The 26,010-nt window shown below is 36.3% G+C and overlaps 1 protein-coding gene and 1 pseudogene across 3 annotated transcripts in view; both read left to right on the forward strand.

Moving 5' to 3' along the window:
- The window catches only part of DACH1 (dachshund family transcription factor 1), a gene marked incomplete at its 3' end in the record, with an annotated part of 435,140 nt that overhangs the window by 59,788 nt on the left and 349,342 nt on the right, over positions 1–26,010 (forward strand). The window lies entirely within an intron of this gene.
- LOC307104436 (small ribosomal subunit protein eS6-like) lies at positions 175–6,378 on the forward strand (annotated as a pseudogene). Its single transcript has 2 exons — positions 175–218; positions 5,603–6,378. The product of its transcript is annotated as a small ribosomal subunit protein eS6-like (transcript).

The raw sequence follows: 26,010 nt of genomic DNA on the forward strand, positions 1-26,010 counted from the left end.
TAGTTGTGATATGTTAAGGAAAAGGTCATGACATTTAGAAGGACTCCAATTTTTTAATCTAATTCAAATAAACACTCTGTGGAGGTATCAGGGAGAAGATGGTGATATCATGGGTTACTAAAGGAAATATTTAGAGGCAAGTAGACCAAGAGTAGTTAATTGTGTTGTGAGATAATGGTGAGCTCAGAGAAATATGATCAGGGAATTCTCTATAATAGGTAAGGCTCCTTTATTTAAATGATTTTATTTTGATTAGAATGACATTAAGTGCTGATAGATAATAGGTAATGCCTAAGTTTTGATACTTGTCTTTGTACTCAGGGTAATTACCAATGGCTGACTGCTTATAAGCCAAAAACATTTTAAAAAGTATAATACAATTATTCCTAGTTGAAACTAATGGAAAAACATTAAATTGTCAGAGTATATTCTCTACACTCGAGGTGGATTTTGTGACAAGTAAGTTCTATTATCCCAGTGTGTAATATCAATGTCATAGATCAAAAGGACACTTTATAATTCAGTGCTGTGATTCTAGAATGCCTCATGAAAACTACTAATTCTCAGCAAAATACTCTTGACCTTTATGGCTAAACACCTGGTCAATTTTAAGTAATCTAGGAAGACATTTGTTGGAATAGCCTCAAAATTGTAATAAATGAAAGAATTGAAAAATATGTCTCTTTTTAAAATAGTCCTTGATCATCTTTTGATGAAAAGTGCCATGAAAAAAAAGAACATAAAAATTAGAAAGTCTCAAATGTATTTTAGTATCACTGTTTTTTCTGAGCAAATATGAAAACAATGTGCTTTGTAAAGTATAAAAATAAGCAAAAATCTCCACTAAAAATTACTAAAATATCTACCTAATTAAAAAAACAAACATTTCAGAAGATTCTAATGATAAACCAGGGTATTCAGTACATTTCAATTCTGTATACTGACATTTACAAGGATGACAGACAAAGCAGAAATAAAACGTTATGTGTTTTCCTCAAAAAACAAACCACAGCTGGTGGGTTTAATTTTATTCCTACCAGCCGTGACAGCAGCCTTTTTAAATATTGAAAGTGTGAATTAAAGCTTCTGCAAAACAGTTGCCATATAAATTTCCTTAACCACTATCAATTATATATGAAGTATCAGAAAATTGTTCTGGCCTAGTTGGTGTGGTTTTTAATACGATGGAGATAGCAAATGTTAGATGCTCTCAGCTTATCAAAACCTCCCAGAGAAGGGAGTTGAGTGTGTGCATCAGCTGGTCCTCCAAACTATCAAAGAAATAGCATTCAAGATTTTTTCTTCCTCTCCTGTCCTCATGGATGATAATTATATATAAATTGAAATTGAACTCAATATTGGTGAGTCTCTACAATGGTGCTGTCGGATAGGACTTTCCTTGATGATTAAAATATTCTCTGCCTGCATTGTTTAGTTCAGTAGCCACCGGCCATATATGGTCACAGAGCACTTGAAATGTGGCAAGTACAATTGAGGAACAGGATTTTAAAACATTTTATTTTTATTTGATAGACACATGCAGCTAAGTGGCGACTGTGTTGTACAGTGAAGCTCCATAGCATGTAAGGTACTTTACTCTGTTCCAGAGAAGATAAAACCAATCAACCAACCAACACAAAAGATACTCATGGGGTAGGGAAGAGAAGATATAAACATGTATGTACATAATTTTGGATAATGCAAGTCAGAATGTTGTAACTATTTAGATGTACCAGAAAAACTAAAACAAGGTATTGGAGCAAAGAGTGGGGAAACACCTATTCTAGTTTGTGACGGAGGAGAAGGGTTTGTGGAATTAGTGGACATTTAGACAAGCTCTGGGTAGTACCTTGGCAGTTAGAGCTAATTTGCAGTGGCATTCCAGATGGAAAGAACTTTGGGAGCAAAGTCAGGGCATTGGAGAGGTGAGGGCACGTCATGTAGTCAGTGAGTGATAAGATTTAGCCGGAGGGTGAAGAAAAGAGCAGCCTTGACTACTGGGCCATCACATCAAGGGCCTAACCAGGGTAGGAAAAGAAGTTTTATTTTGTTGCCTGAAGGGAATCTCATGAGACGTAGGGAGGCCAAATAGGAAGTCATGAAACTGCCCAGGAGAGAGGTGTGAGGCTAGAATTAGAGAGGTGGCAGTGGTAAAACAATGAGGGTGAAGGACAGGAACTTCTAGAGTGCATTCTCCTACATCTGCTTGCAGTAGTATATTTTTTTTAAAAATGGGGATATAAAAGTCTATCTATGTTTTCTGCACAGGCTGTATTCTTCTCAGCTTGGTACCAAGTTATGCTTTATAGAGGTTTGTTTGTCAAGTACTCAGGCCTAAGCACAAACAAGTTATAAAATGTCTAAGAATCTAATAGGATCCAATGCTTTAAGATTGGTTTTAATGAGAGGGTGTTAGCATGTGGGCAATGCTTCACTATTAGATTATACTGTTAGATAATGAATGGATGGGAGGAATACAAAGGAAATGCAAACTCTCTTTTGTGAGCTGAGTTTGTCTCTATAAATGGAAAAACTCGAAAGCTATCTCCATGAAACGGATTTCTAGTAGGCTTGATATTTTTTGATGATTTACACTGGGATGAGAATTTTAAGAATAGTTTAAGAAGAAACTACAAAATATAAGGGTAAGTTGTATATGTAAGGAATCACTTACCCTTCTGTATGGCAGTAACACCTTTTACACTCATGGGCGAGTGCATGAGCTTCGCGCCATATAAAGATTTGGCACATAGGATATATTTCAGTTTAAAATTTGTAAATATAAATTTAAATGTTCAAATAAAGAAATGAAAACTCCAATTCTTTAGTAATTATTCTAGTTAAAACAAACACATAAAAATATACATGAACACTTACTTGTACTTATAAAATTTTATCTAACTGTTAGGGTGTTTGTTAAGAATCTGGTTGTGTAATAGAATTGCTAAACAGGATGTTAAAGCACTACCAGAAATTTTACAAATATTCAGCATATCAGAAATCATACAGATGTTCAACTCAAAGTGTCAGCTTGCTTAAAAGTACTTTCTGATGTTGAACTGGTGCTCTTTTTCTCCCCATAAATACTTCTTATTGGTGTGCCTACATTTAAGAGAGGTTTCAAAATAGTAAGAACTTACCCTTAAATATGCTCATACAGTTTAAAGTTTTGCTCCGAAGTAATATCACACATGTTTTTCACATAATTAGAAAAGTTTATTTTTCATATGCCCTGGATACAATGTTAGAGGCAGAAAAACTTTGTTTTTGTCAGCTGTTTGTTTAAACACCATTAAATCACAATTCACATTGCTTCTCTAAATGTCTTAAATTTTTGCTTCACATATTCCCTGGCTTATAAATGTTAGAGTGAGTTTTTAACACAACCAAACTCGGCATACTTATAATGATCACAGTGGTTTTACATTTTGAGTATGTGTCTCATACTCTAAAAACAATTATATGGTTTTTATTCTTAATTAATTTTTGTTTGTAATATTTACAAAAGACTTCATTTTTTTAGCTCTTGCTTTTTTTTAGCTCTTGTTTTGAGTTAAATGCATTCTTTCATTAAATTTAATATATTTGTTAGTTTGTATTAATGTAAAGAATAACATCTTTTTCTTTCTCTTCTCTGGTGAGAGATTTGCACATGCATGCTACTTTTTCTAGTTGCTCTCTGTTTTTGCCAGCTTTAATCTTAAAACTAAAAAAAAAAGTCTCTTAGTCTTTCCTTCAGTAATTTAATTCTGCCACAAGAGATTAAATATGCCTTATTTATATTAGCATATAAATTAATAATGATTCAAACAATTATTTACCATATAATAGAAAAAAGGCATTGAATGAATTTACAAATCCAGTTGGCCATGGCTGGTAACTCAGAACTGATAGCTATATTTCTAAAGTTATTCCTTTCATGTGCATAAGGTAAATTTAAATCTCTCTTGGAATATAAGGAATATAAAGGATGGTGAATATTTGCTAAAAAAAGCAGACAATCTGAAAGGATTAAAATGCTTTAATCAGACAGAAAAAAAAGGCTTTGGCCACTTGATTAGGGCTGATTTCCACCATCTGCTTATACTTACTGAGGATCTAGCCCTGACTGAACACTAATTTGTGCACTTCCTAGAAATTGAAATCTCTCAGCAAGCAAATTAACAAGAGCAGGGATTCAGCAATAATGGAGCTCCTCGGCTTTTGTTTCCCTCTGACAGATGGACAGGGTGTGCTCAAATTGAATTCAGCTTTAATTGCATTGTGCCATTTAAAATTTTATCTGCTCCACAGATTTTGTTTACAGGTTTCAGGATTCCAAACCTTTGGAAGTTTTTTTTTTTTTTTTTTTTTTCTCTCTCTCTCTCTCTCTCTGTCCCTCTCTCTTCAGTACTGAGCAAGATAAAGAACATTGTAATTCTGTGTGACTGGGTGGTGTTCGTTGCAACTCCTTGCCCTGAAGGGTAGCACATTAGGAAAAGGAATTATGTTTTTTAAAGTCTGGGGCAAATGGAAAACAATACAAACTTTGCATATTTTCAAATATTGACAGCTCATAAATAAAAGTAATCCGAAGTGCTCTGTATTTCATATCTACATAAGAAAGCAATTTGCCTTGCTTCAATTAAAGTATTTCAAACTTTGCTGCTATCGGTCTATCACTTGGAACTGCGCACTCCTGAATTCTAGAGATAAACTTTTTTATAAATGAATCACGATATTTTAAAATTACTTTTAGTTTCTGCTTGATTGACAGTCTTCAGATAGAACTGACTTATATGAACTGTTCTTTTGAGCAGAGGTATGAAATACTAAATCATTTAGGCATGTCCTAAACATTCCTGTGAATCTAACGCTGAAGATGCATTTGTTACAAAATTGCTTGTCAATCTACAAGCATTTCCTCATAAATCTATGGCTTAGTAGGTACTAAACTCTGACACTTCTGGTGGCAAACAGAGATCCTGAAAGCTTGACTACACCATCATAAGGTTTGATTTGCACCCTATTTATGTGAAGATTGAAGACTTTCAGCTATTGAGCACCTTGCCAGGAATGACTGAATTTGCTTTACATGAGGCAGATAGCTGAGAATGAGGAAGCTGGAGGAGGGAGGGCTGCGTGGGAAAGGAGGGGCGGGGTTCTCCAAAGACTAGACAATGCTCCTGTGCGCCTCTCCATAAGTGACATGCATATAAAGAGCACCAAGAAACTTCTTAACAGACCTTGCCCACTTTCAAAGACGCAGTTTTTATAGACGCAGTTTCCATTTGCTATATTCAGTTAATACCCGATCCCTCCCTTCCACCGGAGGGGGATTTGTTAAAAGGTCCGTTAGAAATCTGCAGTGTCTCCTTGGATGTGGCACGGCGTGTGTTTGTTTATCATTACCTGGATCTCCTTATGAAAGGGGCTTCTTCAGTTAGTAATAATTAAAGCGATCCAAGAGTACTTCAAATTAGCTGCTAAATGCTCCCAAAATGGGCTTCAGGATGAAGGTAGGAGGCGACGGCAGGGGTTGCATAGGCTTGGGGGACATGAGCCGAGCCCCGGGACACGGGTCTCTGCAGTCCTAGCTCTCCAACACCCCGGTTCTCGGTAGAGGAGGGTGTGGGCTCAACAACTCTTTCCCAGCCACTGGCTGCCAGAAACTCAATTGAAGTGGACGATGAACGCAAACTTCGCACCTTTGGGGAGAAGCGTCCGGCCACCCAAGTTGCTGCGGACGCTCTGGGTGAAGCATGGAAGGGTTATGTGGTTCGGATCAGTGGTGGGAACGACCCACAAGGTTTCCCCAGGAAGCAGGGCGTCTTGACCCATGGCCGAGTCCGCCTGCTGCCCAGTCAGGGGCACGCCTGTCACAGGCCGAGGAGACCTGGAGAGAGAAGACGCCCATCTGTTCGGGGTGGCATTGTGGATGCCCATCTCAGGGGTCTCAACTTGGTCACCGTGGAAAAGGAGGGAGGGAGACATTCCCGGTCTCACTGATACCACGGTGCCTCGTCGCCGGGGGCCCCAAAGAGTTTGCAGAATCCGCAAACCCTTCAGGCTCTCCAAAGGAGATGATGTCCGCAAATATGTGGTGAGAAAGCCTCTCAACCAAGAAGGTAAGCAACCTAGGACGACAGCACCCAAGATTCAGCGACTTGTTACTCCACGTGTCCTGCAGCACAAACGCAGGCGTATTGCTCTGAAGAAACGACGCACCAAGGAAAACAAGGAAGAGGCCACAGAATATGCTCAACTTCTGGCTAAGAGAGTGAAGGAGGCCAAAGGAGAACGCAGGAGCAGATGGCGAAGAGACGGAGACTGTCCTCGCTGAGAGCTTCTACCTCTAAGTCTGAGTCCAGTCAAAAACGAGATTTTTGTAACAAATAAAGAGAGCAGATATTTTGTTAAAAATCTACTAAAATGCCATGTCGTTTTTGGATAATGCAATTTCATTTTAGAAGACTGGCTTACCTGTTATCAAAATGGATCATTTTAATGGTTTTCAGAGGTCTCAGCTCATGAGGATTCCAAATCCTGGTTAAGTAATCGAGTGTAGGTATTGCTGAGAACATCTCGGTTTCATAAAGTTTTTAAAATCTTTCCTGGTAATTCTTTACTTGCTGTGTCTAGTTAATAGACAGGAGAAAAGGTGTCCTATTGTCAAAGAGCAAATGTTATCATTACTAAATAGTTAAGTAAAAAATATAGAAGTTACCATTCTGAAGTTTTTACCTGCCAATGTTTTTTAAACAGGGCTTCCCCACTGAAACCAATGGAGAGAGAAAGCTGATCTACACAATATACTTGCTTCCTCCTGTATTGTCCCCTGGTGCTTTTAAAATTGTTTATTATTTTATTCTTTTTAGCACTCTGGTTGTGCCACACTAGACTTTTGAGCTTTCTATCCCCCTTTGCTTCCTTGTTGCCATTGTAAGCACCTGTGCTTTATTTTACTTGCTTTCTCAGATATTTTTCATAGAAAAGATTATAATCAAAGCACGTGAGAGCTGCATGAAACCTTAGAGGTAATCTAGTCTAAGTTATCCATCTTACAGCCGAGGAAGCTACAATTCAGAAAGTTAAAGCAACTCACTCAAGCTACCCTTTGAGCTACGGGAAAGGCCAGAATTAAGATCCAGCTCTCATGAATCCCTTATCAGTGAAATTTATAGAAGCACCAGAGTTCATGGCTTCAACTCCCCACCCTTAAAAACTGTTAGTGTAGTATTCACCAAAAATATAAATAGAAACATCTTCATAAAATGAACACTAATAAAAATGAATAGAATATATACACATGCACGATTAAGGTTTTTCCACTGGAAAATGCAGAAATAATGATTTCTCATCACCAATACTCATAGTACTTACTGCATTTATAACTCATATATATTCTGTATTCTATCTTCTGTACCTAGTGTATAAGCAAGTATGTGCAGATGCGTAAGCTTCAAATTTTGGCAGTCTTCAAAACCACATGGCCAGATTTGAGCCACTTTTTCTTAATTGGGGATTCCATCATAGAGGTGCCAATTAGGGTGCCGAATAAACCTTCTTGCCACACGGTGGTTGAAAGCCGGTATGTGATATCTGTCTCGAGTTTATAGTCTGGTACAATAATGTCATTGCCCCATGTGGCAAATGGTGTAAGCTATTGTAAAACTGTTTGTCTATGTGATTAAGACATTGCTGCAGTGTGCAGCACCAGCCAATTACTTTTTTAATTTAATTATAGCAGAAAAAGGAATAGCATAATAGAAATTCTTGTCATAGGGAATATGTAAAATGTAAATTGAAGAGCCATGAAAATTTCATGCATTGGCAGCCTGATTTGTTTTTTATTTTCAACTTGTTATGAAGACTGCGTTTATTCAATGCCATAAAATAAGACATAGCAGCATTTAGTAATTACTTAGTTTTACATCAAAATAATTATATACAGTATGCACTTGTGATCCCCTCTGCTATGTATGAATGTAAAAATAAACACTTCAGGGCCTGTGTCCCTTTTTACTTTTAGACAGTGTAAATAAAGCTGAATCTTCAACTTTCAAATTAAAACTGATAACCTTGGGCATTCAAGGCTTTTATAAAGGAAGGGGGGAAACTTGAGCTTGCCTCAAAACAGGTTGTGTCTCTGGAATGCTTCTGGGACTAAAGAGATCAATTAAGTGTGTATAAACAAACAGTTGGAAAAAAGCTACTAAAACAACAGAGGAGAGAGCTCTCTATTGGGCTCCAGGGGCCTGGGGGAGCGAAGTTTCATTAACTGGATCTGAAGTCCTATGGCCTTCTATAAACAGGCATTAATTAAAGAATGTAAAAAATAAAGTTTCAGACCTTGCAATATGTTAATGATCATATGATTCAGGGCCCGGGAAGGAGAAGAGCAGCAGAGGTCATAAAATAAGCATGAAGCATTTAATATGAGTGCTTGGCAGGGATTTCTGCAAATTAGTTGGTTATTTGCTGGTCCAAAGCAAATTAAGGTGATTTTGCTTCACTTGCTAATTTTTTATGTGCATGCTTGGCAAAATGTTTTTCACAAATGGATGAAGGTTATTGTTAATGGCATAATGAGAAATATTAACATATTTAAATAAACCCCCAAATTCTGACACTCAACACAAGCATGCAGTTTTTATTTAAAACAGACATTGCAATTTTATTAGGTCCTGAAGATGATTTTAGATGAGGTTATGAAAAATATCCAAGTCATAATGTTTAGCATTATGAACGCACCTTAAGAACTTTTTCATATGTTAGCCTTTGTGTTTTTGAATAAAAGTTATGGGCAATGGATGTGTACATAGCAGCATGTTTTTAAAATAAACTTTCATAATTTATTTGCTTGATAAAGGAGAGGTGAAAAATAAAACAGATGAAAGTTTACCTCTAGAATAAGATACTAAATTTAAAGGCGGTTTTCAGAAAAGTGACATATGTGAAATTTTGGCTTTAGAGACATGTAGTTTGCTTCCTTTCTTTACCTACCTCTGTACACCTATTTTTATTTTGATGGGGATAAATTATTCTGTGCTTATGTATTCTGATTTGGTTCCCCTTAAAGTTTTCACTTTATCTGAGCACTCAAAGTACAGTTTAAAAATTGGAGCAACTTCTCTAAGAAACTCTTTTGAAATTACAGTCAAACTGCCTTGTCACTTTAATTACCATGAAGTTGCACAGAAGTACCGAATTTGGCAACAGATCCTTATATAGAAGGTGGTGCTGGACTTGGATGCTACTATTGACATTGTTCTGTTACAGCAATTTTAGATGGACAAATTGCAGTTGAGAAAATTTCATGACTCGGTAAAATGAGCAATGATGACATCTGTGGATGCGGGTCTGTTCATATCTTTGCAGAGCCTTTAGGGAAATAAATATCTCGGAACATTCGGTGAAGTGAAGCTCACTCAATAAATCAACCTGACACAATAACACTTCTGGCACATGAGCCCTACTTCTCCCCAGCAACACCTACCCCTCTGTGTTCCTGTGCTACCAAATGGTGTCTCCCCATAGGCCTCTAAATCAAATCATAGCATACAAATACAGTGAGAATTTATTGGGAATTGGTTTTGTTCGGCAAAAACATTACTTATTAGATGAACTGAAATGATAATAAATTTTGACCCTTTAAGGACTGAGCCAGTTCAGGCTATGTGCTAGTTGGTAGAAGCCATCTACAATTATCTGAAGAATATCATCTTACCATGAGGTGTTTTAAGTTTTGTTAGGATTAAATTTCTAATTTTCAGCTTAATTTTTTTTCTTCCCATGGCATTTATCCCCTCAGAGTACACATTTTTCTTTTCTAAATCCTCCAGGGTGAAATTGGGACATTTGTTAGTAATATTTCAAGTTAAAAGCTAAAGTGTATGTGCGTGCACATGCCTGTGTATATGTGTGTGTCTTAAAGCATCCCTGATATAAGATAAGTATAGGGTCATTCAATAATGACAACATACAACTAAAGATTTCTACCATAATCAGTAAAAATATTATATCTGAAGTAAGAAAGTGAGAAAAATTTATGTTCATTTTTTTTCTAGAAGGACAATAATGAGTAATTTTAATTTTAAATTTACTAGAAATAACAGTTAACAAATAGAAGCAATAGGAGAAACCAATTTTCTGTCCATAAATACCCTTGGATACACTTGGGGAAATAAAGCATTTTCCACAAGGTAAAATTTAATGGTAAATTTTCTAATTGAATATGTTTATATGAACTGTCCAGCTTACAATTTAGTACAGTATTTTACTTGTTCTTTATACAAAATGTGTGCTGTGTCTCTGTGCATTTCTTCTTTATGTGATTTCCTAATTAATTATAGTTCTTATAATTAGTTTGAAATATAGTATTTCCTGTGTGTTTACCTGCTAAGTGAGTCCCGTTTATAATAAGTGTGCCTTGGGAGGTGTTGTAAATCTTTCTGGAAGGAATGTTTGCAACCTTAAATCATTAAACTGAAACATTATGGTATTTCCAGTGAGAATTACTGATACTGAAAATTTGGTAATAGTTCAAAAGCTTTGTCATGAATCAGATTTGTACAAGTGATATAGGATAATATACCACATGTTGTTAAAAAGGAAAATAAAAAGTAAATAAGAATTTTACAAGAGTCATGGAGAGTTTTACCTGGTTATAATTTTGATCTGTAAGGAAAATTTTTGTGAAGATGAGCTTAAGTTATATTCTTTAATTTTTTACAATATTCTGGTACAAAAAGACATGTCATATTATTTGAACTCTTTTTGCATGAAGAAAGTAACAATACCCTAAAAACTGAAGCAGTTTTGAAGTCAGTTACAAAATTAGAAAGGTTGATGATTAGAAAATCTGAAAGCTAAATGGAGCTCTCCTGAAATGTTCTTGTCTAATAATATAAGTCATTCCAGAAGAAGAGTTGCTGACTCCTGTCTTAAAATTTCTGGAAAAAACAAAAGTCTACAATATTGCTTGGAATGTTCATGTCTCAGATACCTTTCTTAAGAAATAGTGTCTTAATGTTTAGCCTAATTTCTTCTTGCTATAAATTATGCATTCTAATAAATAGACACTAAGAAGCACCTATTACATGCCAATCATTATGCAAAGCTATATACATGCATTTTTGTTATTGATTTGAGAGAGAGAGAGAGAGAGAGAGAGAGAGAGAGAGATATGTTGATTTGTTGTTACACTTATTTATGCATTTATTGATTGCTTCTTGTATGTGCCCTGATCGGAGATAGAAACCCTGGTGTATCGAGATGAAGTTCTAACCAACTGAGCCACCCAGCCAGGGTCATGCATTTTTAAATTTAATCTAACAGTTTTGTAGGACAGATATTATAGTCTCCATATTAGAGCTGCAAAATAGAAGTTTGGAGAGGCCAAATGACTTGTTCAAGATGATATAAATCATGGAAGTCTGGGAATGAATATTTGGCTGATCGCAAAATCTGATTTGTTCTTTTCTCTCAGTTTATTGGTGTAGGTCAGGCATTATGTTCAGTCCACATAAGAGGTGAAATACCATTTCTTTAATCCATTTGGAGGAATCTGACTCTGAATAAATGATTTCTGTGTAATGTAAGGTTGCTGTGGGATAATGAACAAAGAGTTATTACCAGCTCTGCCTTGGAGAGATGGAAGGCCTTGCAGAGGATCTGGGAGGTGAACTAGGCCACAATATAAAAGTAAAAGGCAAAAAAGAGCAAGGAGTGAAGAAAATAAACATGGCATGATGTGGGAATATCAAGAAACTTTGTAAAAGAATTGTAGGATTTTGGAAAAGCATTAAGAGATGAGGCTGTTGAGCTGGGCAATGTGAATTCACTTCTATCTCTACAGCATTCTTTAAGTACTTGAGGCCCAATTAGTGTCATGTCTTTAGCTTAAAAGACCTCATTCCTTTATGTTCTGATCATTTTTCTTGGTAAATAGAGAAGCCAATCTAGCTAGACATGTGCTTCTAAATAAGAAATAGGCTTTTCTGGGAAGAATGATATTATCTCTTTTCATATTCTTTATTTATATTACTAAGTAAAACAAAAAACATATTAATTAACTAGGAATTCAAAGAATGTTTTTTTGATTCAATGAAATTCCTTTAACCATTTATGGCTATGGTTTTAAAACAATATATTCTAAACATGTTATTTGCTTGCAAGGTTTGTGACCTTGTTAGGATTACCTGGGGCAAAAAAAGACCTCGAATTTTACCAAAATGAGGTTCCCCCATAAGGGGAATTATGTATTTTGTTTTCTGTTTTTATTTTTCAGTTAAAATGATGGGAAACTAAGATTTTTGTACTTGAATGTCTATTAAAGAGTTTGAAAATTAGCATAAGGAATTCTGCCTATATTTACCCTTTAAAAGTGCTTGCTCATTTAAAGGGGATTGGTAGTTAAGTGATCCTATGCAACATGACAGAACAACTTGATATAGAGATACCATGTCAATTTGTCATTCTTTTTAAAAAATATATTTTTATTGATTTTTAGAGAGAAAGGAAGAGAGAGAGAGAGAGAGAGAGAGAGAGAGAGAGGGAGAGAGAGAGAGACATCAATGCCAAAGAGAAGCAGCAATCAGCTGCCTCCTGCATGCCCCCTACCAGGAATCCAAACAACAACCTTTTGGTGTACAGGATGATGCTCAAGCAACTGAGCCACACTAGCCAGGGCCAAGTTGCTATTCTTTGTCAATCCTGGCCCTTGCAAGACTCCCTTTTATACAATTATGTATAAGCATACACTTGACAAAGTGGTATAGGAACAGTGAGTTTGAAAGCATAGAGGAATCCAGGTCACTGAACCTCTGGTTGTACAGGCCATCTCATTAAGTGTCTGCTTTCTCACTCTGAGGATGAGTAGATAGTGAGCATGGGTTTGGACTGGCTGGGCTCATGTCCTGCCTTTGCCATTGATTAGCTCCGGGACTTGGGGAAGTTACTTAACTTCTCTAATCCTTTGTTTCTTTATCTGTTTTAAAAAAAAACAACAAAAAAACAACAACGGAGGGGGGGTATTTCAACCTATCTCACAAATTATGGCAAAGTCGAAGTTATGGTATGTATATGTTTAGCAAAATGCCTGCCTCTTAATAAGGTATCAAATATATTTTTAAAATTATTGCCCTAACCTGTTTGGCTCAGTGGATAGAGTATCGGCCTGCGGACTGAAGGATCCCAGATTCGATTCTGGTCATGTACCTTGGTTGCAGGCACATCCCCAGTAGGGGGTTTGCAGGAGCAACAGCTGATCGATGTTTCTCTCTCATCGATGTTTCTAACTCTCTATTCTTCTCCCTTCCTCTCTGTAAAAAATCAATAAAATATATATTTTAAAAATTATTATTAATGGAAATGAAGGGGTTTTAAGCCCAGAAGGATGATCCAGTTTCACCTCTCCTATTCATTAGTTGTGTGTACTTGGTTTTACTTTGGTCAAGTTACTGAAACTTTCTGAGTCTTAGTTTTCTCACTTGAAAAAAAAAGATTTCATGGGATTAAAAAGTAAATAAAATAGATGGTAGCTGGTTAATTTTTTTCCTTTTGCCTTTTAGTCAAGAGCAAGGAATCCGGATGAGCAAGGGATTTGGATGGAGAAAGGTTGAGATGGGGAAGCCTTTCTGTCTAAGTGTCTTAGGACTCAAAGTTAATTCAGATTCTCTCTCCACTTTGAAAGGCTCTGAAGAGCTTCAGTCACTTTTTTTTTTATTGAGTCTTAGAGATTTAGTTAGCCAGCTTTTCAATGAGAGTAATAGAAGTTCAGTTCTTCAATAAACATGTTCTAATGTCATCCTTCCAAAAAAGTCAAATTAATAATAACTAAGGATTGTAGGCATTTAAGTAAAATTGTTAAGTTGTCTTACTCTTTATTCTATTTTCTGCTTAATTGTAATACTATTGGAAAACATTTACCAGTGTTTACTTAAGACCTTCACCATTTCAGTTAAACTTTACAGAAATACATTTTTCTTAATATGCTTAATGTTTCTTTAATGTAAGGTGACTACCTCAAGACTAAAAGATGTTCCAACAGAGGAGCCTTTAGAATAACATTCTAAGGGACACAGCATTTTGTAGCTTTCAGATTATTCCATTGTGTTCTGCTTGCCTCTCCCTTTCATTCTGTTCTCCCTCTTTTTATGAAGTCAGGTGCAATTAATACAAGTTCTTGTAGTTCTAGTTACCTGACATTAATATTTTTTTTCCAGTTGAACATGATATTTAACACTGCAAGTTAAGAGCTTAATGTCTCAAAAATAATATGAGGGCTATATATAGTAAAATGATGGTCACCCACCAATAAGATTATATGTCTCTTTGAGATGGCATGCTCATATTTTTTCATTTAAGAGAGGGTGTCATTGGTCATAAGATGACTATTAGTTGAAACATATAAATATATGACTAGGTTGAATTCTCAATCTAACTTCTCAAGTAAAAAATTTTACAAGGTGGGTTTATAATATTATTTTATTAATACATATTTTATATAAAACTAGAGGCCTGATGTGTGAAATTCGTGCAAGAGTAGGCCTTCCTTCCCCCAGCTGCTAGCACCGGCTTCGCTCCAGCACCCAGGACCCAGGCTTCCCTCCAGCCACTGGCAGACACCCGGGACCCGGGCTTCCCTTGCAGCCCCGGCTTCGTCTGGAAGGACGGCCAGTCTAATTAGCATATTATGCTTTTATTATTATTGATATTTTCAGAATTTATTATTTAATATCAAAACTAAAAGTATCCTTTATCTTTAAAGAAATACTAGTAGAAAATAATCACCATCTTTAGTCATCCATCTGTAGTTTTTTTTTTGTTGTTGTTATTGCCTAGATTCCAGGTATGTGTATGTCTTGTGTGTGTATGTCTTTACCAAACATTTGTTTTAGAAGCTATGTTTATTTTATTTTATTTTATTTTTGATATATTTTATTGATTTTTTACAGAGAGGAAGGGAGAGTTAGAAACATCAATGAGAGAGAAACATCGATCAGCTGCCTCCTGCACACCTCTCACTGGGGATGTATTCGCAACCCAGGTACATGCCCTTGACCAGAATCGAACCTGGGACCTTTCAGTCCGGAGGCCGACGCTCTATCCACTGAGCCAAACTGGTTGGGGCCTATGTTTCGTTTAGATCAACAATAATCTTTGTTCTGCTGTGTATTTAACTATTTCTATCTTCTTCGAGTTTTGGAAACAAGAACTGAACATACTATGTCACATAATCAGGGAAATTTACTGGGCATAGAATTTATAGTAAATTGCATTGTGCTGAGTTGTATATGAAACGTGAAGAACTATTAAGGTTGTTCCAATAGTATAATCTGGTAAGGCAGCAAGATCTATAGCGTAAGAAGCTAAGTAGAAAAATAATTGGAAGGAGTTATAAAAACAGGCACAATCCCTTGCTGAGAGAGTGATACAATTGAAGAGTATTACTGGATGGAGGAGAGGGCAAGCTGTCCATGGGCTGAGGTGGTTTTGGAAGAAGATGCTAGATAGAGTTAGACTTTACAATCCTGACCTACACTTGGTTGTTGGATATGTGAAATAAGCACACTGTCCTGGAGCGTTCTGCTTCTCTGTGTACTTCCACATTGGTTGGGCAATGCTCGTTTGAATGAAATGGTATTGCTCACCAAAACATTAATAAACCAATTTAAATTTGAATTCATTTAGAAAGTTATTACTTTTAAGAATAGTTCCACACTGTTATTGTGTAATAAATTATCAAGAAAATAGTGGTTCAGCATTAGCATTGGGAGATAACACACATTCATCTAATGTAAATCATTGTTAGATGTCCAAAATAGCAAATGGGTTAAATTAAGACAGCTTGACATAAAAGCGAATGCACATGGCATACTTTTATGTATAAGCATTGAGTGTCTGCCCTGAAGAATAACCTAAATCAGACTGCAGGATGATCACTATAATTTGCTCCAGCATTTTTGGCCCATTATATATTAACACACATATATGCTAATTTGGGATGATCTGGAACTCATTGTCATGCAAGGTTTCAGTCAGTTATTTGGTTATTTTTAGGCAAAATAATGGCTCATTTGAAGACCTAATAATATGAGTTTTATTTGGCAGATTCTATGTTCATATGCTGTTGATGCGGATCATTTAGCCTATACTTCAGAGGCCCTGTGAACTGTTTTGTAAATTTAGAGATAGTTGCTTTGATCTGGCCATAGAATAAAACAGGAACACCTAACTAAATAGCAACTAAACGTAGCCTTTCATCTTTCCTTCAAAGCAAGAAATAAAAATAATCATTGCAAAGCAATGCTCTTTTTGTTTCTTAGATTTTGACTCTCCTGATCACCTGAAAGTTAATGATATTAATTTCTCTTGCAAAGTCAATACTTTTATAACTTCTTCCATTTAAAGGGACTGAATTGAATAAAATACATTATTCAATCACACTTTTTGATAACTTTCATTATAATCCTTTTATTCTCATAGTCTTTAATTCTTAAATTTTTGCTTTTAGCTTTAGATACCACACAATAAAGAAAAAAAGTCTTCCCTAAATAGGGCATCCTAATCACCAAATTTTATTAAACCATCGTGTCCATGCATTATGGTAAATGTCAGAGTAAACCTGTAAATCAAGTCAGCAAAAGACTTATCTTGATTCCTCCTTTTTTATTTAAGCTTCAAAATCATAATTTTGGTCCAAAAGAGGCATTTTAGAATTGATCCCACTGGTTTTAATGGGATATTTAGAGAAACTTCAGTTAAAAAAGTTTCATGCATTAAGCAAATCCATGCAGTGAAATCACTGAAATGTATATATAAGTTCAACGAGAGCATTCATTTGTTTTTCTTTTGCAGTGTAAGAAAAAAAATGTCTGTTTCAAATCCTATTTGTCCCTTATCTCTGTTTGTTCAGTTGTTTTTAATATCACATACTGAAAGAATTTCAATAGCAGTTTCACCATGAAGTCATTTGTTATCCTTCAGCAGGCTTTTGCCTACTGAATTGTAAAGCAGTTCTGACTATTTGCATCCTCCAGACGGAGTGGCATATAAACACTCCCAGATATTTCTGGTACATAGGAAAAAATATCTTATTTGTCCTTTCTGTGAATAAATAAGAGAATGTCAAATTTTATAGACTAATAAATTTGTATGCTGGCAGTGACATTGAATCTCTTATGCCCTACAATGTCACAGACCCTGAGAAATATATATTTTTTTTTGTTTCAAATGAATACTAAGTCAAATAGAAGCTCAATAAAAAGCCAGAGTTTGATTGCATTGTTTATATCTGCTCCATATTCTAATTCAGTTGCAATTTGCCATGAGGAAATGCAATTTGCATGTTTCCCAGGTTTATTGCACACCAATCACTCACATATACATGCTTCTGTATGTCAGAGAGAACTCAACGAATGGGTTAAAATGCCCTTTAGCATCAGTTTGCCACAGCTTTTCCCCTCCCCCAATTTAATGTTAATTTTTATAACATACTCTTAGAGTTGTGGAAACATAGGATAGGAAAAGGCAACATAAATGTCATAATTTTTATATATAAAACTTTTGATATGTGTGTAAATGTTGACTTATACACACAAATGATGATGACTCAGAAATAGTACTCTACATGGGATACATCAAATTGCATGAGTTCAAGCAAAAGTTTATGCACTTTTCCAATTTAGGATTAAATTTGTTTCTTATACCGGTGTTTAAGTTGATATGCATAATATCAGGTACCTAATCTTCATATTCAGTTAAATATTAAACCCCTGCAATATCAGCAGTGATTGACAGTTTCATACTTGCAACTTGCCAGTTTTGTATTACACCTTTTAGCTTTTTCCTAAATTTAATTCATTGTGCTCAAAACAGAATAACATCTTATATTTTACAAAGTAAACAAGATTAAGCAATTTTACAGATAAATATGTAATATAAAGCAGTGAATATCTAACTTTCTGACTTTACCCATGTGACAAAAAGGAGTCCTGTGAACTGAATATAGCCTGATTATTTTTCACTCTGATTTCTGAAGGAAGATTTTAATAAGTAATACATAACTTTTTTTTTTCTTTTATTGGTGCAATTAAAATAGAACTAGTATGGTGTTTGTCAACATTGATCTGATTTCTGGAGAATACATTTCCCTAAATGAGTTTTAGTTGAATGAAAGTAAATCTGATATATAAACATTGAAAATCAATGTTAATAATGCTTAAGAATGGATGTATATAAGGGTTTGGAAACACAAGTGCTATTTAAGTTTTTACATAAACATGTTCTCTATGCATGTTCTTCAATTATGACAGGTAAGAAAAGAAATTCCACTTAGTTCAAATATGCCCAAGTGCTCTTAATTTTTTTCAAAAGTAGTCTTTCTGGAATTAAAAGTAACAATGTATCTTACCTTTTACAAGCATATAGAGAGGTAGCAAAGGAGGTGTGTGTGTGTAATGCTATGGCAAAAAGGACAAAGATATTTTTTATAAGTGTAACTTAAAATATTTGGAAATTATCACTTTGGCACTAAATTCTTTTTTTTTAAATATATTTCATTAATTTTTTACAGAGAGGAAGGGAGATGGATAGAGAGTTAGAAACATCGATGAGAGAGAAACACCAATCAGCTGCCTCCTGCACACTCCCTATTGCGTATGTGCCTGCAACCAAGGTACATGCCCTTGACTGGAATCGAACCTGGGACCCTTCAGTCTGCAGGCTGATGCTCTATCCACTGAGCCAAACCAGTTAGGGCGACACTAAATTCTTTGATTCATGTCATGTGTGCCCATGTAAATATATATATATGTGTGTGTATATATATATAAACACACACATACCCACACATAATATCCACACAAATGAGGCCCGGCAGCTGGTTATAGAGTCAGGTAGCCTTATACTCTGTGTAGACTAACAGAACATGTGAACTGGAAAGAACAGAGTCTCTAATCCAATCTCCTTGTTTTATAGATTGATTATCAAATTGATTCCTAGAAATGTTAAAATGGTAAAGCCTGGAGCAGACTTCTATGGATTCTTCTTATGGATTCTAAGTCCTGACATCTTTCTCCCACACTGTCTCTTTGATTCTGGCTGATTTATTATATCAGTGAATTGTTTTGGAAAGTTTTAGTGGCTTAACATTTATTCCGCCAAAGCACAATCACAGTCACTATATACGCTATATATATTATATATACACTAAAATTGCATATATTTTATTATATATGCATGTACTTTATTATATAAAATTGCATATTATTTATTGTATATATTATCTATCTATATAATAAAGAGCCAGGGTCGTAATGACCATTACGACTGAAGGCTCGACCAGACCAGAAGTCAGTGCTGGGTCGCCGTGGTGACACAGCACTGACTGGGGCTGCTGCTGGGGCCCTGACCCAGCACTGACTACCTAGGGGGCTGTGGATCAGGCCTGGAGAGAGGCCTGCAGAGAGAGAGGCAGGGTCTAATCTGTAGCCTCTGTGGCAGCCATTGATAAGAACTTGCCTCTCTTTCTCTCCCAGCCTGGTCAACAGCCGCACCTCCATTTCTCTCCAGGCCTCCACCGGGGCTGCTGATTAGCCCCGCCTTTCTGATCAGGCCCTGTTGATAGGCTCAGAGACGCTGACTGGCATAGAAACTGACCAATCATAACCAAATTGGCCAGCAGAGGGAGGGCAGTTGGGGGTGAGATCAGGCCAGCAGGGGAGGGCAGTTAGGGGTGATCAGGCAGGCAGAGGCAGTTAGGGGTGATCAGGCCAGCAGGGGAGAGCAGTTAGGGGCGAGATCAGGCTGGCAGGGGAGGGCAGTTGGGGGCGAGATCAGTCCGGCAGGGGAGGGCAGTTAGGGGTGATCAGGCAAACAAAGGCAGTTGGGGGTGAGATCAGGCCAGTAGGGGAGAGCAGTTGGGGGCTCCATCAGGCCGGCAGGGGAGGGTAGTTAGAGGCAATCAGGCAGGCAGGCAGAGAGGTTAGGGGCAATCAGGCAGGTGAGTGGTTAGGAGCCAGCAGTTCCAGATTGTGAGAGGGGTGTCTGACCACCATTTTAGGCCCGATCCCTGTGGGGTCCCCAATTGGAGTGAATGCAGGCTGGGCCGAGGGTACCCCCGCTCCGTGAACAAATTTCATGCACTGGGCCTCTAATATCTACATTAATAAAAGAGAAACATGCTAATTGACCATACCCCCGTGATGCCCATCAGCCAATCAGGAGTGAGTATGCAAATTAACACAACAAAGCTGGCGGGTTAATTTGCATACACAGGCGCCGAGCGTTCCGCACCACCCCAGCCACTCGGGGCCTCTGGGCAGCGTGGGAAGGCGGAAAGGTAGCTCCGGGCCAGAGCGGAAAGGCAGCTCTGGCCAGAGCGAAGGTGGTGCCAACAGCCAGGGGAAGGAAGGCCCATTCTTGCATGGATCTTCGTGCATTGGCCTCTAGTATATATATAAAAGCCTAAGCCACCAAATGACTGAATTACTAGCCACTATGACATGCACTGACCACTAGGGGGCAGACGCTCAATGCAGGAGCTGCACCCTGGTGGTCAGCGCGCTCCCATAAGCAGGAGCGTGGCAGTGAGCCTACCGAGCGGCAGGCAGGTGTAGCGGGGCTGGGATGAGCTGGAGTGGCAGACAGGAGTGGCAGGTGGTGTTGGACTTCCAGTTTCGGCCCAATCTCCACAGGCTACTCCGAGGGACCCCACCAGTGCACGAATCCGTGCACCAGGCCACTCATATAGTATAATATACTATATTATATATGTTCTGTATACCAGCTTATGTATCACTAAATTCTAGACACCACTGTATCATTATATTTACAAAAAGTTCAAATATTCTATTTGAAGCTATTTTTTTTTTTTTTTTAGTTTTTAAGTCTCCTAAGCATTTGTCTTTTGTTTATTGACATGAGCCTCCCAGATTTTTGTTCTTTCTGTTCGACCATAGTCAATTTGTCATTAAAGGATGATATTCAACCCTTGCTTCTTTTATGGAGTTGCATGAAAATCAATGGGAATTTTACACGAAAGTAAAGGATAAACTATGGCCCTGAAGTATTCATTGAAGACTGTAGAACAGACCACCAAGACTCAGTCCAGTGCCTGAGAAGGGGTTCGCGTTAAATTTAACACTGCAGAAGAGGTGCCAGCAGTTGGCTTGATATGAAGGAGGAGAGCTGCTTTTATGACTGATTACTGTCCCCAGGAGAAAGAGGGAAGTGGGGCAATGCCACATCTCTAGTCACAGAGCTCTCTGTGGAGTCTGGGGCACTCATTTGAGAAGGCTCATAACTTTAACAGTTCCCTATCTCAGTTGTCTTGTCTCTAGGCTTTGAAAATCCTAAAAACTAGAAAGGGAGAGATGGGAATATGAATAATGTTAGGTGTAGAAAGTACTACAATAAAGTCAAATAACCTTATCTAAATTTCACACTGATGACAAGTCATTTGTAGTTTGTTACTCTAGTTAAAATAACACAACTAGACTTTATTTGCTCTTTGTACTTGGTTTTATGTTTTTAAAATGTCACCTATTCCTTCAATCACTTGTAAGTACCCTGTAATCTCTTTTTAATGTAGGCACACTGGATTTTTCCCTTTTGTTTGCCGCCTTTGCATTATTTACTTTGATCTGCTGTGAGAAAATCGGAAAGTGTGTTGTCCTAAATGCTTGCATCGCACAACAAGATTTGAGGCCTTGTAGTTCGCATTGAAGAGAAAGGCTCTTGTGTGAAGACGCAGGTTTTGTTTAGTTCTCTCTCCCTGGTGGGAACCTTAATTGCATTTTCTCTCTCTCACAGTGGCTGGCTAAGGAGTGCCTGCCTTCCCTGCTGATGCTGAAGTTTTCAAGCTCTATTACTCTGTGACGGAGAACATTCCTTGGTCCAGGAAGAAAAGGGTCAGATTTAAAAAAAAAAAAGTGTTTAAATAAGTATTGTCAGTTTACCATGCACAATCAACAAAAGGAAGAAACAATAGAAAGCCTGAATGTTTTTCCTTCCTGATATTCTGGTAGAAGTTTTATATAACCCAGCTTATAACATAACAGATTTTAAATATTATGGAGAGGCTTAGTCTTCAGGTCAAGGAGGTTAGACTTAATAATAACCAGTGAGAAAAATGTTATTAATTTGTGTCTTAGTCATTCTAGTGTTCTTTCTAAGACAATCTATATATGTGATTAAAATATATATCCAAGGTTATTTCTGGAATTAGTATTAACTATTGACGTGTATGCCATTTTCAGCTAAGTTCTACAGATATAATCATATTGATCTTTTCAGTTTCTATTTTGACTTTTTGAGCATCCAAGCAATATGCTTGAATCATTAGATCTGAAATGAATATTTTAATTTTCTTCTCATCTGACAAAGTACACTTCATTTTAACTGGCTTTGAAGCTGTAGCTGCCATGTCTACTCCCACTTCCTGTATTTTCATCCTGATGGGATGCAAGGCAGTAATAGCAATCTACTTAACATTTTCAATTTCAAAGTATCTTAACTGTGAAAGCTCTATTGATCTGCATTCACAACAATGATTGTTTATTGTCTGAGACTTAAATGTTTTTATACACATATACATAAACTGTGGTTTTTAAAACCTATGGCTTGTCATTCCAACTGATATGGATTACTCAAGCATGTATTTTATTTTGCAAGGACTAATAATATTCCTATTGCTTACTCATAAATCTTGGTATGTTAGGCCCAGTTGCCTTTTTAACTTCTCCATTTATAAGTTGTTTTCTCTCTCTTTTCTTCTTCTCCTTTAGCCCCCTTATATTTTCACTTGCCTTGTTCCAAGCAGTTATTCATTAATGCCTGCCCTTCATGTTATTTCCTGAATGGCCTGATCTTTGCTACTTGTCTGTGAGGAAAGAGAGAGAGAGAGAGAGAGAGAGAGAGAGAGAGAGAGAGAGAGAGAGAGAGAGAGAGAGAGAGATGGGATAGCAGTGGGATTTGTTTTGATGGTTAGTTGAGTAAGAAGTAGAAGAATTCATGGTTGGAAACAGCCTAGGATTGGTTGGTTGAGAAGAGAGCAAGGAAGAAAAAAGATGTTAGAAATTTGAGTATGTGAAGAGAAGAAAGATGCTGAGAGGAAAATGTGAAGATACCTTTCTAGAGGTTGGGATTATGGATGTTAGCTCTGACCACGCGCTCCCATTAGTAATCACTGGGCCTTTCAGGCTTTGTGCAATGAGCTGAACCCGGTCAACAGAGTCTTTTCAGCTTTATTGAAAAGCAGTGATCCAACACATGAAGTGAAAACATCTCCTTGATACAAGACTGCACAGGGCTTTAAGAACACATTAACATTATAAGACAGATATGATTGTCATTAAAAACAGCATCAGGAAGCCTATGTCTGGCTTTATTATCTTCAAACTGGTTAGTAATGTAAGGAGAACCTTCTAAAAACTAATTTAATGCATAATATACATTTGAACACTGGACACTTCTTTGGGTTAGTTTCAGGATGATGATTTTTAAGTGTTTACAGCAATCATATTTGCGTGTTAACAGGATTAAAAAATTCTTGAATGATTCACCAGCAGATGTCATAGAAAGACATATTTCCATGTTTATTTCTTCCTAATTATGAAAAGTAAAATAATAGACAAAGATATACTAGGAGTTCTTAATAATTTTGAGGAGTATATATGATTGAGAATTCAAGAGCTAATTGTTCCCTTTTTACTTTTGTGGTTTAAAATTCTCTTATATTTTGCAACTGTCAAAGTAAAAAATATAGAATGAACTGAATTTTTAGAGAGTTCAAAGGACTCTGTTAGCATATTTTATGTTCCATGAATCCCATTATATATTTTTAGAAATACTTCTTAAAGTTTCTCCTTTTTCTATTTATCATCATTCTACTTATTTATTTCAGAAAGAGGAAAAGTTGTCAATTAGGAACTAGACATTGTTGAAATCTTAGAACAAATCTAGATAATTCAGCAAGTGGCTCTTCTACTTACCAGTACACTTTATTATGACAGAAATTCTCTGATGAAGGTTAGGGAACCTGGTTATTTTTTAAAAATAGGTCAAGAAATGGATCAGAAAATCTACAGGGGATTTACCTCTGTTTCTAGTGCTTCATAATGACAAAACTTTCTGTGGCTAATGAGCATGTCTAGATGAATTTAAATATATAGAGAAAAGGGTAGAAGAGAACAGTAGTCTTCTAAGAGAACTGATATAATTACAGTGATTGAATTCAAAAGATTGGAAATAGTTTGAGAAGAGTAAGAAATGACAGATAGGCCTCAGTTTGATTAACCCAAATATACTCTTTTCTTATGCGAGTGGATGTAGATCTCATGAACATAGGGGAAAACAGGGCATTTAGTGTACCAATTCAGACCTAAAATTATGAAATTCCTGACAACAAATCTTAGCATATTTGTTCTGTTTTTATTCCAGTGTTATATTTAACCATTTACCCATTTTCTATGCACTGACTTATTGAAACACTGATGATTGAGTACCTATATAGGATAGAAACTCTTTTGCCTACAAATTGAAATTCTAGTAGCCAAAAAACATCTCAAATGTAAGAAACTGGAAATCAGTAGAAACATAACTCTTTACATCCAGTAAATATTTTATTCAGATACTTGACATCACTATTACGAAGCCAACTATTGTGTTATGATATATATTAAAAACTCAAATGCATTATACTGTTGTCCTTAAGTTTTAACTTTAATGCTAATATTTATTTTAACTTTGGGTTTTATTACTTTACTTTGGAAAATCTATATTGCTTCTTCCAGGATAAGAGCCAAATATACAAATATACATTATGTAGAGTTATTATTATCCTGTTTCCATTTAAATGCCTCTCAAAAGGAAAAAAAAATCTTCAATATAATGTAAATTACATTATCTTTCTTTTACATTTTCTTCCTTTCATTCTTCAAATGCCAGCTTCAGTGATACTTTTATTGTAAAACTTTCTCTGCTCTAATCTCTGTAAGAGCTAGGTATACCATAGAAAGGTATTTAAATTCCAATCACACTGTTTATAATCTGTTGTAACCCTTTATTCTTTTATTCCATTTCTACTAAAGGCTGTATATCTGGAGAGCAGGTACTATCTGTTATAATCTATATATTCTGGTTACCTAACACAATATTTGATCCATAGCAGCTCACTAGATATTTCTTGAATTAATTCAACCCCCATAGACTTACTGTTTAAATTCTTTGATCTTACATTTTGAGGACCTCTGTCTATTCTATGATAGGAAAATATGAGCAGAGGTCTTGATTTTGTTTGTATATTATACAGGACCAACTAAATTTAATATTTTTCTTGTTTGTAGAAAAATTTAAAATCCCATTTCTAAAGGAAGGAGTGGAGTTTGTCCATTTCACCTGAAATTTAAGAAACTGAAGATGAAGTGATAGTTTAAATGTTGGGGACATAGTTTATTGAGAAATGAAGGTCCAATTGTGAAATTGGTGCTTACCATGTAAGTAGGGTGGTGCCATTGAAGCTTTCTGCAGATGGTGTGATCTGATCCAATTCAACATTTAAAAAATATAGAAAGATCCATAATAAAGAAAACAAAGGTGTGTTCTGTGTCAGAAAACCAAAAAAAAAAAAAAAAAAAAAAAAGAAAGAAAGAAAGAAAAAGAAATGCTATAGTAAACTGAGGTTGCTATATTTTATTCAGTCCAGACATTTTTTCAACCACATGAATTAAAAGCCAATTTTAGAATGGAGATTTCAAATAAAAATCATGAGTTGTACATACAAGAAACTTAGAAAATTGGCCTCTGTGTTGACATGGCAACAATTGATTAGAGGTGAGCAGTGTTTGTCAACTCTCCGTGGGATCTATGTGCAGGTTCACTGTAGTTCCCATGAGACCTGGTTGTTCACTGCCTGTTCCTTGAGGCATTCAAATTTGTGACCTTTATTATAACCTGATAAACATGGAAGACATGTGAGAGTTTCAATTCTACATTATTAAAAACTAGAGGCCCGGTGCAGGAATT

The sequence above is a fragment of the Cnephaeus nilssonii genome (assembly GCF_951640355.1).
Source record: "Cnephaeus nilssonii genome assembly, chromosome: 8".
NCBI classification, from domain to species: Eukaryota; Metazoa; Chordata; class Mammalia; order Chiroptera; family Vespertilionidae; genus Cnephaeus; species Cnephaeus nilssonii.